We start from the raw sequence: 15,374 nt of genomic DNA, 5'->3' as shown, positions 1-15,374 counted from the left end.
CCGGATGCACCCTCCAGTCTCTGCCTTGTCTCCACATGGCCTTTTGGTCTGTGTTTCTATGTTCCAGACCTCCCTCTCCTTTCTTACAAGGGTGCCAGCCATCGGCTGGAGTGTCCACTCCAACACCAGGATAGTCTCACTTGGGATACTCATCTACTTCCCAGTAAGGGAACATCCACAGGTGCCAGAACTGAAACCTCTCTTTTAGGAAGACACAGTTTAACCTACGGCAGATATGGAAACAGCCAAAGGGATCACAAACTTTCCCATTTTAACTCTAGAGAGCTGTGGAGGCAGAAGTCATTGCAAGATGGAGAGAAAACAGAGGCAGTCATGAATTATTTTTGCAAGTCTAATCAGTTTTTACGGCTAAACCTTCCTAACAGCATGTTGTTTCTATGTGGGCAGAAAAGAGAAACTGTATAAAATTTGAAGCAGGAAGGTAAAGATCTGAAAACATGTTATTTGTCTTTAATTACCACGGTCCCATTTCCAATTGTGAAGGGTCTCAAAGCCCCATTTAAAAATCACTAGCTAACACATTTCAGTTTTTCATTCTCCTCCCCCTCCTCATTACACATGCCATTGTATTGTCATAATGGGAGATAAACCAGAGGATTTCAGTATTTAGTGTCAACAGCGCATCCTCCTCACCACAGAGCATAAAGGGCCCAAGTCAGTCTTCATTAACACCCACTGCACAGCCTGGAGGACTCCACCTAGCGAGGGGCCTCCTTTGTTGCAGTCTGATTTACCCCATGGGGTCGGGGAGGCCTACAGAGTGAGCTGATAATCAAAATCACACTAACCTATGGCCACACAAAGGACATAAGAGGAAGTCAGCGATTCCAGTGGCTGCTCTGGAAAATCTGTATCAGATTCTTGCAGGTACATAATCTCCACTGAGGCCCTATAAAACCTCTCTGAAAACTCCCATTGTTAACAAATAGGAATTATGGCCCTGGCACAGACTTCTGGTCCTTTCAGGCCCAACACATCCCCTCTTAATGCCCAAGGAGCCAGAGAATGTCAAGTCCACAGGTCTGGCTCAGGGTGGCGGGCAACCTGTTCAAGTTCATATGGCGTCCTGAAGCCCACTGGTATGGGTGTCATCCCCAGCCAATCAAATTTCCCATTTTTCTCTCAACTGCTGCTGCTGCTGCTAAGTCGCTTCAGTCGTGTCCGACTCTGTGCGACCCCATAGATGGCAGCCCACTAGGCTTACCCTTCCCTGGGATTCTCCAGGCAAGAACACTGGAGTGGCTTGCCACTTCCTTCTCCAATGCATGAAAGTGAAGTCATTCGGTCGTGTCTGACTCTTACGACCTCATGGACTGCAGCCTACCAGGCTCCTCCATCCATGGGATTTGCCAGGCAAGAGTGCTGGAGTGGGTTGCCATTGCCTTCTCCATTTCCCTCAACTATGACTCCCCAAACACAGACTAAAAAACATGCCAGGTCAGGCAGAGCCCCACCCCTTATCAAGCAGGCAGGCCTCCTGCCCGCCCATGAAGCAGATTCAAGTGTTAAGCTTTCTGTGCCCCCCGTCTGAGGGTCTTCTGGGATTCAGACGAGGCCACAATCACAGGCCTTTCCCATGAGTAGAAGGGGCTGATTATTGAGGAAGTTGAAGCTAAGGAATTTGAGGATAAGGTGACTGAGAGGGCCAGCCAGTGCTCTCCGATCTAAGCTGCTATCAGTCAGCTGGCTTTACTCTCGTTCTCAAGTCTAACTTAAGAACCTCAAATATAAGTCTAAGAACCTTGGAAGAGCCAGAGAAGGATATAAACATTGTAAGTTTCTGATTTACAAATTTTTTTCAAAAAAAGCTACCTGTTAACACTTTTAACAATGACTGTATCAATGCAAGCACCATAATGTGATTTTGAAAAATTTGCTGACTAGAGATGGAAAAAGAGCATATGTTAATTTAAACCTTTGTGAAACTAGTAAGAAAAAAGTTCTTTCCAGATGTTTGTTCGTCTTCTGTATCACCTCAGTTGTGAAGTACCTGCTCATTCATCTCTGCACATCTACCTTTTAGTCTTAAGGTGTTTTTCTTACCAACTGGAATAAGTCCTTGATATAGTAATCATATTAGTCCTTTAATCCCTCACTTAATTTGATTATTTTTAAATTTATTTTGTTTGGATTTGGAAATGCAGAAGTTTTTTAAAGTTTCTTTTAAACAAATCTCGGTAATCTTGTATTAAAAAGTCACTTATATTATCTGGAAGTCCTTCCTGGTCCAGACACTTGATGTCTTCTGTGTTTTGATTAGATTTAAAAAAAAAAAAGAAAATTTAATTGTGTCCAAATATTGAACTAATCATCCCAATCAATTTACTGAATAGCCGACCATTTTTAAAACTAATTCTTAACAAAAATCCCATTCATATTTTGAGAGAGCTGTTTTGGTTTTTAAAGGAACCAAGAGTTTTGAAAAGCAGCAAGATTATTTACAGGATAAGGCAGACTCTTAGTATGCAAAATACATAATTTCAAAGCTACCCACAATGTAAAGCACATCACAAAACCCCAAAATACTGAAATCCATGACCCACAGGCACCCTGGAGACAACCCCAGGCTGGAGACAGCCCTGGCCCGTCACTGAGTCCCTTCACTCCGCAGTGTCTGTCTGAGTAGGAAACTGCGGATCAAACACATACAACACCATGAGAACACTAACAGGCAAACTGAGAACCCAATACACATCCCACAAGTGACGCGTGTGCTTTAGAATCGATGGCGAACGTCCACACTCTCAAGTCTCCCTGAAACATTAGATGTTAGTCACCAAACTCACATACTAGCAAAGGAAACTTGGAAAGAGAGCAAGTTCAGAATTCTTACCATGACAGCATCACCCCTCTCCCCCGCCATGATTATCTGTGTTTGAGGACATGTGTCTGGTTCACGCAGGGAAACAAACCTTGAGGCTGTGGGGATTTATGGTCACATGACCCTGCTCCCCTACATCTCCCATGGAAACAGGAGAAGATGATCTAACAATCCTCAGCCCTAAAGACAGTCTCCCCCAGCCTTTCTCTTAAAGTTACTAATGACTAATCCGTGGTGGCGGACAGGGGCTCGGGCGGGCAAGGGAGTTGGGGTTTACCAAAGACAGAGCTCCAGTTTGGGAAGATAAAGAAGTTCTATAAATGATGGTGATGATAGCAGCCCAGTACTGTGAATGCAGGTAATGCCAATGAACTGTACATTTTAAAATGATGGAAATGGTAAAAACTTAAGTTATGTAAATATTACCACAACAAAATTTTTTAATTAAAGATAAAAAGTAACCTAAACTACTATCTCCAACTTTATGCATCCTGTAACCTCCACACTGTGGTGTGAGAAACAAGTAAGATCTTTTAAGTTTAAAATACAACTGTAAAAAGTTACATGACAAATCCGTGGTAAAAAGATGGTGACAGCTATGCTCAGAGAGGAAGCACCAGCAGATGCTAATGTCCCAAGGCACCTGGATATGAAATAGTAAGGATGACTATCTAACACACTCGCTGAATATTCATGAGGCCTCAGTCAGCTGCCACCACTGACAACCATCCTGGCCCCACATGATCTCTGCCCAAGAAGCACCAATAAACCCATGGCTATTCACTAGGCTAATTGGCAAACATCTGTGGCCAGGCACAAGGGCCCTGCTGGAACCTCAGTTGCTCAGAGAAAGGCCTAAAAATAAGACAACCTAGGATCCAAGCAGAGCAGCACCCTGCCTGGCTATGCCCTAACCTAGCATGTGTATGAATTATCCCACTTCTCCCCGTTGCTTTCTTGATGTGTGTCCTAAGTCGACTTAATAAACTGTGACAGGCATGTGAGTCCAGTCTGTGAGCCTTCTGGTTCCATGACCTCAGGGGCAGCTGGCCTGGAAGGATGCTGGCGGACCTCCAGGGAAGTGGGCTGACTTCCCACAAGACACACGCCTTCACCTGTGAGGCGGTGCCAGCCGCACCACTCCAGCAAAATGGTCCTGGAGAAGAGGGATGTTTAAGGCAAATACCGTGGGCACCTGCAGCCCTCACCACACCTGTCGGGCCTGGCCCTCCCAGTCCTCTGCTCCCTGAATACCTCGTCCTCCGAAACTCCTGTGAAAACACATCGCAAGTTGTGCCTACATCCTCCTCCTCTCCCACTCCATGCTGTCTCTGCTCTGCCAAGTCAACATTTCCAGCCCAACCTTGCTTCTAAGTTCTGGAACCACAATTAGCCCTGGATTCAAATTCCACTTCTGCCACTTCTTATCTATGTGACATCAGGCAAATTATATAACCTCCCAGCTTTTACCAGATTACAATGATTTTGACACCGAGGCCTATCTTCAGAACTGTATCACACAATGCAGTGCCTAGAGCGCTGCACTCCTGAGCAAACATTCCCTCGCCCTCCCCGAGGAGCACAGTCTAGAAAGAAGGCTGATTCCTCTGGGTTCCTACTTCTTATACTGGAAAAAGTAACCCTCAGAATTGGACAGCATTCTCAGGAGGTAACTCAACAGCATGATCAACCACCTGGATCACCTTAGTATTTCAGAAATCATATACCCAGCATTCCCAAACTACCCATTACTGACAATTCAGGCTCAGGATATGCAGGGTAACCTTAATATTTTAATTAAAAGCAATTAAAAAGTAGTAAAAATGCTTCAAAGCCAAGTAAGTGACACTTTGACACTTTTAAATGACCTAGCTAGGAATATGTATTCTAATTCTGTCCCCTCAATAGCACAGATAACAAAATACTGATCATTTTTTTTAAACAGCATTTTTCTACAAGCTATTTTTAAAATGTTGTGAGTTTCACAGTTAAACATTTTACAATCATTAGGATGTGCCCTTGTCTCCAAAAAAGAAAAAACAATTCTCAGTGCTGCAAAATCCTCAGAAAGAAAATCTGTGCCAACAATAAAAGGGTTTACAGGAAGAAGCTATTCTTTAAGCAAAGCTTCACCAAGAATCTGCCTAATAAAATTACAGAAACTATCATTCACTAACGTGCTAATTTACATGAACACTGCAGGTGAATGATCTGAAGGGACATGCTTATACAGGTAAGTCAAAAAATAAGTTCACACCAATTTGTGAACTCTTGAAAGCAACCTTATGTCCTCACGCCAGCAGAAGAAATCTTTCCAGGTGACAGAAAGGAAACCCAGGGACACTGTTCTCCTGAAAATCATATTCTCAACTGCTGGGTCCACCCTAACCTGGGTTTTCTCACCAACCTGTCCAACATGGCATTTGCTTTAGAAGACAGATCAGTGATTACCTTGGCTCTCTCAGGTTAGAGCAGGAAGCACTGGAGAGCATCTGTGAAAAGCACAGGTGTCCTAGAAATAAAGATTATAGAGAGAGCCATAAATATAGCCTATCAAAAGTCCCTCAGCTGGCTCTGATCACAGCCAGGTTTGGAAACCTCTAGAACTGGCTCTAGCTCCATGATGTCAACATGCCCCCGTCTTCCTCCATACAGTCCCCAGGCTGAAGTGGGTGGGCAAGTCTCAAGGGTGTTCAGGTGCACAAGCCAAGCTCTGGCCCAGCAGAGTGCTCAGAAGGCCTGCCCTGGCCAGTGTGCAAAAGGACAGAGCAAGCAGGCATAAGAAACCTCCTCACCCTTGAGCATCAGATGCTGCCGCCCACCTAGCCCAGTCCACGGGGGCCCAGCAAGCACAGGGCAGTGATGTGAACTCAGTATGTGCCAGGTGCCAATCCTGGCAGGGACAGTCACATGTATGCTTGCACAGCAATGGTGGCTAAATGCTCAGATACAAGGAACACCTGTGAAGGGCTGTAACCATCCTGCCCACAGCTCAAGCCGTTAAGACCAAAAGAAAAAAAAAAAAAAAAAGAAAGAATGAATGCCATTTGTAGCAATATGGATGGACCTACAAATTGTCATACTGAGTGAGTACAGTCAGTCAGAGAAGGACAAATACCACAGTAATATTTATGTGTGGAACCAAAAAAAAAAAGGTACAAATGAACTTATTTACAAAACAGAAATAGAGTTAAAGATGCAAAAAACAAACACGGTTACCTGGGGCAAAGTGGAAAGGAATAAATGGGAGATTGGGATTGACATATATATACTTCTTCCTGTTCAGTTGCCCAGTTGTATCCAACTCCTTGTGACCCCGTGGACTGCAGCACACCAGGCGCCCCTGTCCCTCACCGTCTCCCAAAGTTTGCTCAAGTTCATGTCCATTGCATCAGTGATGCCATCCAGTCATCTCATCCTCTGACGCCCTCTTCTCCTGTCTTCAATCTTTCCCAGTATTAGGGACTATTCCAATGAGTCGGCTGTTCACATCAGGTGACCAAAATACTGGAGCTTCAACATGAGTCCTTCCAATGAGTATTCAGGGTTGATTTCCTTTAATATTGACTGGTTCAATCTCCTTGCTGTCCAAAGGACTCTCAGGAGTCTTCTCCAGCACCACAGTTCAAAGGCATCGATTCTTTAGTGCTCTGCCTTCTTTAAGGTCCATCTCTCACAACCGTACGTGACCACTGGGAAGACCATAGCCTTGATTATATGAACTTCTGTCAGCAGAGAAATGTCTCTGCTTTTAAACACACTGTCTAGATTTGTCAAGGTTTTCATGCCAAGAAGTAATCATCTTCTGATAACATGGCTGCAGTCACCATCTGCAGTGATTTTAGAGCCCAAGAAGAGGAAATCTGTCACTATCTCCACCTTTTCCCCTTCTATTTGCCATGAAGTAATGGGGCCAGATGCTTTGACCTTAGTTTTTTTTTTTTAATATCTGGTTTTAAGCCAGCTTTTTCACTCTCCTCCTTCACCCTCATTAAGAACTTCTTTAGTTCCTCTTCATTTTCTGCCATTAGAGTGGTGTCATCCACATATCTAAGTTGATGTTTTTCCCACTCATCTTGACTCCAGCTTATAACTCATCCAGCTCGGAATTCCTCATGATGTGCTAAGCATATAGGTTAAATAACAGGGTAATAACAGATAGCCCTGTCATACTCTTTTCTCAATCCTGAACCAATCAGTTGTTCCATCTGCTGTGCTGTGCTTTGTCACTCAGTTGTGTCCAACTCTATGCAACCCCGTGGACTGCAGCCCGCCAGGCTCCTCTATCCATGGGGATTCTCCAGGCAAGAACAGTGAAGTGGGTTGCCATGCCCTCCTCCAGGGGATCTTCCCAACCCAGGGATCAAACCCAGGTCTCCCAAATTGCAGGCAGATTCTTTACAGTCTGAGTCACCAGGGAAGATCGTTGTTCCATACAGCGTTCTAACTACTGCTTCTTGACCAGCATACAGGTTTCTCAGGAGACAGGGAAGATGGTGTGGTGTTCCCCATCTCTGTAAGAGCTTTCCACAGTTTGTTACAATCCACACAGTCAAAGGCTTTAGCATAGTCAATGAAACAGATAAGCAGAGTACTATATAAAATAGGTAACTAGTCAGGACCTACTGTACAGCAGAGGGAACTTTAATCAGTACTCAAAGACCTATATGGGAAAAGAATCTAAAAAAGAGTGGATGTAACTACAACTGATTCACTGTGCTCTACAGCAGGAAGTAACACAACATTGTAAATAAACTGTGTGCTAAGTCGCTTCAGTCGGGTCCAATTCTTTGTGACCTCATGGACTGTAGTCCGCCAGGCTCCACGGTCCATGGTATTCCCCAGGCAAGAATACTGGAGTGGACTGCCATGGCCTCCTCTAGGGGATCTTCCCCACCTAGGGATCAAACTCACATATCCTGCATTGGCAGAAATAAAAATTCACTTGCTGCTAAGTCGCTTCAGTCGTGTCCAACTCTGTGCGACCCCATAGATGGCAGCCCACCAGGCTCCCCTGTCCCTGGGATTCTCCACGCAAGAACACTTGAGTGGGTTGCCATTTCCTTCTCCAGTGCATGAAAGTGAAAAGTGAAAGTGAAGTTACTCAGTCGTGTCTGACTCTTAGTGACCCCATGGAATGCAGCCCACCAGGCTCCTCCGTCCATGGGATTTTCCAGGCAACACGAGTTCTGGAGTGGGGTGCCATTGCCCTCTCCAAAAATTCACTTAGAGGGGAAAAATATCTAGGAGTCTCTCTGGAGTTAGGACTCACACATGCCTGTCCTGTGAACCTTTGCCAGATCTATGCACCTTTCCAGGAAAGCAGCTGTGCAAGTCCTGTTACCTATTTCTATGGGTATGGACATGGGCAACCCTGACAGTAACCTTGCAGGAAAAGACCTGCAAGGATTAAATGTGCCAAACTTTTTTTGCCATGGAGATGAAACTATGATTGCATTTCTTGCCGCGCTACCAAACTAAGGGCCATCTGGGCAAAAGAAACTTTCTTTTGCATAGCACTCAGGTAACACCTACGTGTCCACTCTTTCTCTGTAGGAAGAAGAGCAGTTAGGTTGCTATGTAATACAGAAACTAAGAATACAGGTTATGAAACAGAACTGTGTCTAATACGCTCACATATACAACTTAAGATCCTATGAAGATGGAGCAAGGCCGACGAATCTTAGCATTAGTTACATGATTACACGCATTAAATGCAGCATCCTCAACATTCTAAGAGAGCAATACCAGCTAAATAAGTTCTGAGTTTCTTTTTAAACTGAAATACAGTCTACAAACCACAAAATCTCTTTTAAAGTGTAAAATTCAGTAAGTTTTAGTATACTCACAAGGTCGTATAGCTCTCACCACTAATTCCAGAATGCTGGTTACCACTCCCAAAAGAAACCCTATAGCCCCTAACAGTCACTTCTCATTCCTCCCTCCCCCAGTCCCTGGCAACACTCATCTGCTTTGTCTCCACGGATTTACCAGGAGTTCTGGATCTTTAATATATGGGATTACATATTACATGACCTTTCCTGTCTGTCTTTCACCAAGCATGTTTCCAAGGTTCATCCCTTCTCAAGGCTGAATGCTATTTCATCACACGGATACAGCATATCTAGTTTCATCCATTCATCAGCTGGTAGGCATCTGGGTCATTTCTACTTCTCCACTATTATGAATAATGGTTCTGTGAACCTTCTTGCTTTTGTGTGGACATATGTTTTTCCTTTTCTTGAGCTTATACGCCTAAGAGTGGAATTGCTGGGTCATATGGTAATTCTTCCCTGTTGTCTTCCCTCATGACTCAGAGGTAAGAATCCACCTGCCAGTGCAGATGCAGATTCGATCCCTGGGTGGGAGGAAATGGCAACCCATTCCAGTATTCTTGCCTGGAGAATTCCATGGACAGAGAAGCCAGGTAGGCTACAGTCCATGGGGTTGCAAAAGAGTCAGACACAACTTAGTGACTAAACAACAGCAACAAATGATAATTCTGTTTAACTTTTTGAGAAACTGCCAAACTTTTCCAAAGCATCTATATCCCATCGGCAGTGTATGAGAATTACAATTTCTCCACATCCCTTTCAACATTTGTCATTGTCCAATACTTTGATTACAGCCATCCTAGTGGGTATGAAGAGGTATTTCATAGTAGTTTTAAACTGCATTTCTATAATGACACATTATATTGCACATGTTTTCATGTACTTTTTAAACCAACTGTGTATCTTCGTTGGAGAATGTCTATTCAAATCCTTTGCCCATTTCTAAATTGGGTTAGTTTTCTTATTGCTCAGTTGTAAGAGCTCTGTATGTATTCTGAATATCAGACCCTTAACAGATATATAACTTGCAAATAATTTCTTCGACTCTGGGGGTTGTCTTTTCACTTTCTTGACGTCATTTGAAACGCACACATTTTAAGCTTTGATAAAAGTCCAATTTATTTTTTTCTTAGGTGACATATCTTGAGAAACCATTGCCTAATTTAAGGTCAAAGATTTCCACCTATTTTTTTTCCCCCCACTGCAGGGGCAGTGAGTAGTTTCAGCCCACAAGCTGACACTAAGAGTCCCCAAGCACTTCCATACACAGTTTAATCTGATTAAGAGGAATTACTGTTTTTACCATTTTATAACTGAAAACTGAGATCCACAGAACTGATGAATATACTCTCCCAACAGAATCCCCAAAATATTTTTCAAAGAGAGAGATTATGTGCATGTATGTGTATATATATCTCTCTCTTCCCTGGTGGCTCAGATGATAAAGCATCTGCCTGCAATGCGGGAGACCCGGGTTCGATTCCTGGGTCGGGAAGATCCCCTGGAGGAGGAAATGGCAATCTACTCCAGCACTCTTGCCTGGAAAATCCCATGGACGGAGGAGCCTGATAGGCTACAGTCCATGGGGATGTAAAGAGTCGGACACGACTGAGCGACTTCACTTCGCTTCACATGTGTATATACATGTACATGACATACATAAATACACATTTATGACATAAACAAAACCACACACTGACATAAACAAAACCACGCCCCTCACTTGCACAGGGATTTCAGGGCTCATTTCCCCACTTGCAACCACACCTCCACTCCCTGCTCTGCTTCTGCAGCTCCCTGGGTGTGGACCGCTCGTTCCCCCTTCAAACACACTCCTTGTAGGGTGAGAGTGTGACTGTGGCTTACAGAGTGCTCTCACACGTGCTGCTGCCTGTCATGACACCCAAGGCCACTTCTCCCCACTCCCATGCCCGCACACACTGGCATCCCCTCCGGCACCTGTCTTCTCCAATCCACACGTGCCAGTCCGTGCCCCCAACAGGGGAGCAGGATGAGAGGGGGAAAGACAGTTGTGCTCAACTTCCAAAGCGCTGTTACCTGAAGTATCCAGGCTCTGAGGCCCACCGGTGAGCACACTGGAGGGTGCTGCGCTTCCAGAACACACCCAGAGAACAGGCAGTTGGTGGATGTTTGAGGGGGTTCTCAGGACGGCAAAGGTAGGGGTGTCCTCCAGAACCCTCAGACCCTGGATCGGCCACACCTGCACAGCTTGGCTGGGAGCTGAGTTGTATGTGACATTTTAATTGAAATGTTGTGCTTAACTTTAAAGAAACGTAGCAGTTTAGGCCACTGTGTATACATTTAAAGCATGATGCAAATATAACACACCTCTGAGATCAGAGTACAGGCAGAAGGAAATACAGGGCAGCTCAACTCACTCAAAAAAAATGTGAGTAAGGAAAAAATGATTGAGGATTAGAAACAAACAATCCTTATGGTTCATCTCTCTAGTTTCCACCCAGATGAGAATGGGGGAAAAGGAATGTAAATTATAGAGTCAGAAATGAAAACCATTCAACTGTACTTATTACTCGATGGAAAACAAGAAATCCATCAGGAAACACCATAAGCAATGGTTTCATCAATCCTCTAATTAAAAATCCACCTTTTTGCAAAGTTAAATCAATCATTTACATATGCGCACGTGTGTGTTTGTGTATGTGTGTGTGTGTACACAAAGGTTTTTCATCACTGATTCGCAACTCCCTACACGTGTTCTTAAACTCTGTGCTAATCACCCCCACTCTGAGGAACTTTGAACAACTAGATAAACTACCCACTTACACACTGAGAGGGGCACTAACAGTTGTTAGACTCTCCCCAAGAGCAAGTCACCCTGTTGGAAAGCATGACACACACATGCATGGATAAAGGCCCCACAATTAAAACTGAACTGTCTATGCTAGCAGACAGGAGATGTGGCACATGAAAGGGAAACGCTAAGACACTCAGACATCACCCAGGACCACCAAGCAAGAGGCAGTGCAGGCAGCTTGCTATCAAACACCAAGAATCTCCCAGAAGACCCTGAGGGGCCTGACCCCACACGGGGATGTTCCCTTTCTCACTGTCCTCCCTCCCACTCCTCAGGCGCAGATCTTCACCACAAAACAAAGCATCTGTGAGACAGATCACTAGCACAGCCACAGACGGGCAGACACAACAAGAGCACCTGCCTTTAAGAGCAAGAGCCACATACAAACTCAACACTGCAACCTTATCCAGCCCTCGCAGGGCTCAAAGTCCATGACATTAAAAGTTCGCTTCCTCATCTGCACTAACTGCATTTCAGGTGCTCAGCACCATGTGCGGACAACTCAGAAACACATTCCCATCGCTGTACAGAGTTCTATTGAGCACTACCATCCCATACACTGCAGCTACAGATGTTGGCCCTCTTCCCACATGAGATAATCAGAGCCGTTACAACATCCGATCTGCACAGACTTCATCTCAAGTGAGACAAGGATCTGCAGAGTATCCCCATTCCACTCCCACACTAAGGGTTAGCAGAACCCTGAACTTCTAAGCCCCTCAAATTCCAAGGCCCCTCCACTTGTCTATATATTTTTTTAATATCTTTAGCATCTGGGATAATCACGACAGATAATCAAACATCCTCGGGACATTTGTTAACAGGGAAGAAAGACAACTCAGGCCCCTGACTCACACCCACCATGGCTTCCAGCTCCCTCAGTTTCCACCTCCCTGCCCAGGTGCCAGCTCTTTCCTCTGTCCCCTTCCCTCCGTTAACCTTCTCAAAAGCTTTCTTGCTTTTAGGAGGGAAAGGACCTTCCTCTAATTCCCATGTGTGGGTGTTCTCAGGTGGAAGCAGCTGTGGCACGTCTGTGAGGGATCTGGGGCCTAGGGAGGGAGGGTGTGTCTTAGTGTGACACTATGGACCTTTGTCAGCAAAGTAATATCTTTGCTTTTTAATACACTAGGTTTGTCAGCTTTCAAAATCCAGCTTACACAGAACACTGCAGAAGTTTGAGTTCAAAATTTTAAGGATGGCATGATGATTCAGAATTCACATAAAATTTCAAGTCACTACCTATATTTTTCATTTGTCCATTCATTCATTGAATAAGTGTCTCAAGTATTTGCACCCAATGCTGCGGAATTGAAGAGTAAGATTTGGTTCATACCTTCAAGAAAAAGATAGTACACACACAAAATTATACACATACACACACTTGTAACTACAATACAACACAGAACCAAAGAGAACCTTTAAAAGGTTACTTAGGAAGAACTCTAGGAAGAGGAGGAAGCAGTCACTTCCACTTGCAGTAGATAAGCACTGTTTCTTGGAGGAAGTAACATCTACAGTGAGACCTGCTTTTTGTTGTTTAAATTTTGGTCTGATCAGATAATGGATTACCACATTCTAATGTCATCTATATAAAACACACCACTGTTAGGGGAGATTGTAAGTTACTACTGAATAACTTACGTACTTCCTGCCACCTCAAGGTGACATTCCAGGGGTTCAGGGGAGTGGCAACGTGGGTTTCCCTTGCCATTGCCCTGAGGTCTTGAGAAACAGAAGGGGATGAGGCCCTGTGCATCCTTCCTCCTCCTGCTTCCCCACCAGGCAAGGGAACAGAGAATGTGCTGTTAGAAATGGTGCCAGAACCAGGGCTCTCAGTGTGCAGACTAGACCCTTTCCACCCAAAAAAAGGAAGCACAACTTTGAGGAGAGACCGCCGTGGACTGACAGTTGGCAGAGAGGTTTTCCCTGAGAAGCGAGTGCCTCCAGAAGGCCAGTCAGAGCAAGAACCAAGAGCAAAGTGCCTAGGTGATTTCTGAAAACTGGGCACAGTGGAATGACAGTGGAGGGGAAGTACAAATGACATGAGAGCCCCAGGACAGACAGGAACTGGGAGGGCTGGAGACCCCTGGGACATAGCAATTTCATCCTTTCCTAACTGGAAAACCTGGACAACTACTTCAGGCCTTAAAACCAGGACACAACATCCTGGCAGGGCTGTGATGGGACAGTGCTGACCTCGTGCCCAGACACCTCATTGTGCCTGGACACCCACGACGGCGACTGGGAATGATGTCCACACATGTTCTTATGCTATATCACACAGGCAGATGGCCCTTCTTATGCATTAAAGACACATGCTCTGGGCTTCCTACTTAAAACGTGGAGATCAAGGTACAGAAATGTCACAAAGAGATTGTAGACAAATATTTCCAGGATTGTATTTAATATATTTACCTTGGTTTTTTTTGCATATTTTTTCAAAATAATGACCTGTAATCAACTAGAGCAAATTCAACAAAGAAAATAAGGATAATGAATGCAGAAATGCATGCCCACTAAAGGTAAACCATGGCCTCTTTCCCCACATGATACTCAAATTTTAGTTTATGTTTACATCAATATTTCATTGCTGCTCACATCACCCCCTCACTGAGATGCATCCAGTTGAGCCTATTCCACATTCTTTCTTACTCTTACTTTTTCTGTTTCACTTACTTTCAAAATCCAACTATTTTATCAGAAATGCAAAATAATTAAAGAAACAAACATAAAAGTAAGATGCCAACAAGTCGTGCAGTCACTTTCATGGCCTCCCCATCACTCTTCCTAGAAGCTATCAATCACACTGTCAAACTCCGCCACCCTAACGTGAAGGGAGCTCACTCAGAACAGGCCTCTGAGGAAAGCGTCGGACTCCGGAAGGCAATAGTGCCTCAGCTTTGCAGTCAGCACCCCCCACTCCCACCCGGCCCTTTTTACTCCAGACTGCTGCTCAGGCTCTGCCCCAACCTGCCACTTCCTTCTCCCCCAGCTCAAGCCCCATGCATGTCCTCACCCCAACCAGACTCTCCCTGCGAAGAAGGTCCCTACAGCCAACCAACCACTGCCCATCTCCATGGATGATCTTCAGGAACTTGAACACACTCAGCCTGCTCAGGCTAATGTCAACCTTGTGCCCCACAAAACTATCTCAGAAGTGACACTGCCATCCAGCTGGCACCCAGAGCACGCCTGGGAGTCTCCCCAATGCCCTGCTGCCCCGCCACCAGGTAAATAGAAGAATCTGCCCACCCGATGGCCCTCCTCTCGTGCCAATCTGGCCCTCCCGCAAGTCCACAGCTGCAACTCCTCTTCAGGACATCCTGTCTCCTGCCAGGGTCTCTGGGACAGGCCCCACCCAAGCCCCCACTCCCACTTATAAAGTCCACTTTTTATTGTAACATCAAACAATTATAGAAAACCACCCCAAACCAGGGCTTCCCTGGTGGCTCAGACGGTAAAGCGTCTGCCTGCAATGCAGGAGACCCAGGTTCAATTCCTGGGTCGGGAAGATCCCCTGGAGAAGGAAATGGCAATCCACTCCAGCGCTCTTGCCTGGAAAATCCCATGGATGGAGGAGCCTGATAGGCTACAGTCCATGGGACCCACAAAGAGTCGGACACGACTGAGCGACTTGACTTTACTTGCCCCAAACCAATCTATGCCTTAATGAATTATTTTAAAGTGAATCTTCTAACCACAACCAAGATAAGAAACAAATCCTGTGACCCACCCCAAAAGCTCACACAAGGCCTGGCCCAGTCACAGCACCTACCTTCCTCTCCCTGAGAAGCATCCTGATCTGATTTTTGCAATCAGCACCCAAATACCTGTCCACTTTCCCTTTCATTCTCTATGTTGT

General features: G+C 45.0%; 1 protein-coding gene and 1 non-coding gene across 3 annotated transcripts in view; one reads left to right on the top strand and one right to left on the bottom strand.

Annotated features, from left to right (window-relative positions):
* The window catches only part of DIP2C (disco interacting protein 2 homolog C), a 309,984-nt gene that overhangs the window by 166,402 nt on the left and 128,208 nt on the right, over positions 1–15,374 (bottom strand). The gene's annotated exons all lie outside the window — the stretch shown is intronic.
* Positions 14,952–15,023, top strand: TRNAC-GCA (transfer RNA cysteine (anticodon GCA)). Its single transcript has one exon. It is a non-coding gene; the product is annotated as a tRNA-Cys (tRNA).

The sequence above is a fragment of the Capricornis sumatraensis genome, chromosome 15 (assembly GCF_032405125.1).
Source record: "Capricornis sumatraensis isolate serow.1 chromosome 15, serow.2, whole genome shotgun sequence".
Taxonomy (NCBI): Eukaryota; Metazoa; Chordata; class Mammalia; order Artiodactyla; family Bovidae; genus Capricornis; species Capricornis sumatraensis.
Note: the sequence above shows the minus strand (reverse complement) of the source record. Positions and strands in the feature narration are given on the sequence as shown.